This window comes from Suricata suricatta, chromosome 3 (genome assembly GCF_006229205.1).
Source record: "Suricata suricatta isolate VVHF042 chromosome 3, meerkat_22Aug2017_6uvM2_HiC, whole genome shotgun sequence".
In the NCBI taxonomy this organism is placed as follows: Eukaryota; Metazoa; Chordata; class Mammalia; order Carnivora; family Herpestidae; genus Suricata; species Suricata suricatta.
Window position 1 is genome coordinate 89397839 of NC_043702.1, and position 5156 is coordinate 89402994.

General features: G+C 40.1%; 1 pseudogene; it reads left to right on the plus strand.

The window, feature by feature from the left end:
- Window positions 1-234: 234 nt before the first annotated feature.
- On the plus strand, window positions 235-2251 carry LOC115286923 (annotated as a pseudogene).
- The last annotated feature ends 2905 nt before the right edge of the window (window positions 2252-5156 follow it).

The following is a 5156-nucleotide window of genomic DNA, read 5'->3' on the forward strand; positions in this document are numbered from 1 at the left end:
TAATATTTGCTGTTGTGATCTGTGATCAGTGATCTTTAATGTTACCATTGTAATTGTGCCACAAACCATGTCTCCATAAGGCAGAAAACTTAATTCCCAAATGTGTGTGTTCTGACTCTTCCACTGACCAGCTGGCCATTCCCCCATCTCTCTCCCTCCCCCAGGCCTCCCTATTTCCTGAGACACAACAGTATTGACATTAGCTCAATACAGTACAACTAGCTCAATACTACAATGGCCTCTAAGTGTTCAAGTGAAAAGAAGAGTCACTCAATACTCATTTCCTAAAGCAAAAGCTACAAATGATCAAGCTTAGTGAGGAAGGCATGTTAAAGCTGAGAAAGCTGGGCCTCTTGAACCAAATAGTCAGCCAGGTCATGAATGCAAAGGAAATGTTCTTGAAGGAATTAAAAGTACCTACTCCAGTGAACACACAAATATTAAGAAAGTGAAACAGCCTTATTGCTAATGTGGAGACAGTTTTAGTGGTTTGGAAGATCAAAGCAGCCATAACATTCCCTTAAGTCAAGGCCTAATCCAGAGTGAGGCCCTAACTCTCTTCAATTTTATGAAGTCTGAGAGAGGTGAGGAAGCTGAAGAGGACAGGTTTGAAGCTAGAAGAGGTTGGTTCATGAGAGTTAAGGAAAGCAGCTGTCTCCATAACATACAAGTCCAAGATGAAGCAGCAAGTGCTAATGCAGAAGCTGCAGTGAGTTGTCCAGAAGACCTAGCTAAGATAACTGCCCAAGGTGGCCACGTTAAACAACACATACTCAATGTAGATGACACAGTCTCCTATTGGAAGGCTGGCAGCTCGGATGCCATCTGGGATTTTCATAGCTAGAGAGGAGAAGTCAATGCCTGGCTTCAAGCTTCAAAGCACAGACTGAGTCTCTTGTTAGGAGCTAATGTAGCTGGCAACTTAAAGGTGAAGCCAATGTTTATTTACTACACTGAAAATCCCTGGGCACTTAAGAACTATGCTAAATCTACTCTGCCTGTGCTCTATAAATGGAACAACAAAGCCTGGATGACAGCACATCTGTTTGCCACATGGTTTACTGCATATTTTAAGCCCATTGTTCAGAACTGCTCAGAAAATAAAGATTCCATTCAAAATAGTACTGCTTGTTGACAAGGCACCTGGTCACTCAGGAGCTCTGATGGAGATATACAATGAAATTAATATTGCTTTCAGATCTGCTAACACAATATCCATTCTGCAACCCATGGATCAAGGAGCAGCTTTGTATTTCAAGCCTTATTATTTAAGAAATACATTTTGGAAGGCTACAACTACCACAGACACTGATTCTTCTGATGGACAAAGTACACTAAAAGCCTTCTGGAAAGGATTCACTATTCTAGATGCTATGAACAATATTCATGATTCAAGGAAAAAGAATAAAACATCAACATTCACAGGAGTTTGGAAGAAGTTGACTCCAACACTCTTGGATGACTTTGAAGGGTTCACGACTTCAATGGAGGAAGTAGATGTTGTGGAAACAGTAAGAGAAGTAGAATTAGAAGAGAAGCCTAGGGCCTCACTGAATTGCTGTAATCTCATGATAAAACTTGAATGGATGAGGGAGCACCTGGGTGGCTCAGTCAGTTCACCATCTAACATTTGATTTTGGCTGAGATCATGGTCTCACAGTTGTGGGATCAAGTCCTGCAATGGGCTCCATGATGAGCATGGAGCCTGATTGGGATTCTATCTCTCTCTCCCTCTCCCTCTGCCCCCTCCCAGCTCAGGTGCATGCGCTCTCGCTCGCGCTCACGCTCGCTCGCTCTCTCTCTCTCTCTCTCTCTCTCTCTCTCAAAATAAATAAATTTAAAAAAACTTGAATGGACTGTTTCATTCAAGAGTCTTGAATGGACTGTTATGAATGAACAAAAAAAGTGGTTACTTGAGATGGAATCTATTCTTGAAGATGCTGTGAAGATTGCTGAAATGACAACAAAGGATTTATGATATTACATACTCTTCATTGGTGAAACAGTGACAGGATTTGAGAGGATTGACACCAATTTTGAAAGAAGTTCTACTGTGGGCAAAATATTATCAAACAGCGTCACATGCTATAGGGAAATTATTCATGAGAGCAAAAGTCAATTGACGCAGCAAAGTGCATTATTGCCTTACTTTAAGAAAGGAACACAGCCACTCCAAACTTCAACCACCACGACCCTGACCAGTCAGTGGCTTTCAACATCGAGGCAAGACCCTCCACTAGCAAAAAGATGAGAATTTGCTGAAAGCTCAGATGATGGTTAGCATTTTTTAGCCACAAAGTATTTTTAAATTAAGGTTGGTGGTTTTTTTGGGTTTTTTAAAAAAATATTTTTCAACGTTTATTTATTTTAGAGAGTGCATGAGTAGGAAAGGGGCAGAGAGAAGGAGACACAGAATCCAAAGCAAGTTCCATCCAGGCTCTAAGCTGTCAGCACAGAGCCACACACGGGCCTCAAACCCATGAACATGAGATCATGCCAAAGTCAGATAATTAACTGACTGAGCCACCCAGGCACCCATATTTTTTAGACATAATGCTTTTGCATATGCATATGTCAAGAGTAAAACATACACATCACTTTTATATGCACTGGGAAACAAAAATTCTTTTTTTTTTAATTTTCTTATGTCTTTATTTTATTTTGAGAGACAGAGACAGAGAGCAAGCAGGGGAGGGGCAGAGAGAGGGAGACACAGAATCTGAAGCAGGCTCTAGGTTCTGAGCTATCAGCACAGACCCCGATGTGGGGCTCGAACCCATGGACTCTGAGATCATGACCTGAGCCAAAGTTGGACACTTAACCGACTGAGCCACCTAGGTGCCCCAAACAAAAATTCTTTTGATTCACTTTTTTGCAATATTCACTTTATTCAATGTTCCTGAACTATGCCTGGACATAGATTCCCTAGCTTCATCTGCTGAGAGGGTCTAGAAGCAATGGTGCCACCGTAGCAAAGAGCACATCCAGGGCCCAGATCCCAATTTCTAATATCGTTCTTCCATAAAAAAATCAAAGGTTTCTTGGAAAAATTACTAGTTCTAGGGATGGGATGAAAAATATATAAAATGAGTCAAAACATCTCATAGTACCAGAAAATAAAGAAGTGTTCATAAGACAAAATGAGGGAGTATATCAAAGGGACATAGGAGCCAACTGAAAGATACTCAGTAGCCAAAATCATACTAATGTGAGCAACAAAATAAATAGTAGTATTACACTATAACCCAAAGTATAAGATAGTCATGAGTGCATGCTTATATAAACAACTAGATAAGAAAGTAAAGGGAGAGGGGGTAATAAATCTTGTGTACAAAAAAAAAATTCTACATAATTTATGTAAATATTCCTCCTTTCCAAGGGGTAAAACACAATTTGCCATCCTTTAAGTTTGGATTATGCTTAGTGACTTGCTTCCAAAGAGCAAATCATGGAAAAGTGGGAAATAAAAAGTAACTTGACAAACATGAACTCACCAACTGACAAATGTTTAAAGGTTAACTCAACAACCATGAGTCACTGATAGTATGTACCCTTGACATACTGAAAATACTATACCTAAGTGTCCTTCCTCCCAAAAATCCAGAGCCCCAATCTAACCATGAGAAATATATTCCAAAATAAAAGAACATTCTACAAAATTCCTGACCATTACTCCTCAAAACTATCAAGTTTATTGAAACCAAAAAAAAAAAAAAAGTGACAAACTATAATAGTCCAAAGAAGCCTAAGGAGACATAATGACTAAATGCGATATGGTATCCTAAATGGGATCATAGAACAGAGAAAAGAAACCAGGGAACAACTAATGAATCAAAATAAAGTATAGAATTTAGTTAATAATAATAGATCAGTAGCTGTTCATCAGCTGTGATCAATGTACCATGGTGACATAAAATTTTACAATAAGGGAAACTGGACGCTGGGGATTGGAACACACTCCACCATCTTTAGATCGATTCTATAAATTTAAAATTATTCCAAATGGAAAGGCATTCAAGAAAACGAACTCAAGATTGAATATAACATATTATGTGTCCTCTTGCTAAGCTGTGTTGTCTCTCATCACCAAGTCTCCTATATAGACACACACCCTATTTGGTAGTTGACATACATCATCTTCTAAGTCTCATAACAAGCATAAGACGCAAGTATTATTCTCACACTTTATAGATAAAGAAATAAAGACTCTATAAAGCACCTAGGGGCCATGCAGCTAGAAAGTGGGAGAGGTGAAATGCAAACCCATGTTTTCCTCATTACAAAGCCCATACACCATTCTGACTCCACAATGTAATTCCAAAAACTTCAAATGTATCATGGTCAGGAAAAAGGAAAAAAAAAATTCACTCTACAATCCTAAAGAAGTACCATTAACACAATGGCCTGCAAAAAAAAAAAAAAAAAAAAACAGTCAACTTTGGCAATATGTTAGCCGAGTTATATTTGTCTATATTTACCAGAGCCAGAGTCACCTCTACCTGAATCTCCCTGGGGTTCTCACCCTCTAGGTGGACATCAGCATTAAAGGACAACAGCAATCCAAGGCTCTGGAAGACACCAATGGCACTCTCGGATTGGGTATATGAAGAAAGTTTAATAATGGAATTATTTACACAGTTGTTGGCTGGATATGGAGAAGCCATGAAGAACAGTGCAATATCCCAGAGCTAGCAAGAGCAGAGCTGCCCAGCCCCCAACCTGTAGTGACAAGAGGACAGAGCAGTTACCAGACCCTGAGACCAAAAGCCAGGTAAAGAAGGCCACCTGGCAGGAGCTACAGACCTCGCAGGAGGGAGCCAGGAGAATAAAAACTCTGACCTTACTTTTCTCTAACCCTAAGTTCCTTCCAGTGGCCAAACCCAGTCCGAAGCCAATGGGCAAAGAAGATGAAAGATGGAGCCAATATGGTCCTGCCTGCTGGAGCTCGCTGTAGAACAAACAAAGGGGAAGAATGGATCTGGAGGAGCAAACAATAGCTCTTCCACACACAAGGGAAACTGGTTAGCTGATATGCCTCCACACAACTCCAAAGACTCTGACTGTGCTCGATTTAGCAAGGTCCACTCTCACTGCTGCCATTTTAGAGTTAGAGGCTGTCTCTATTCTGACAAAACAGATCACATCTCTCATCCCCC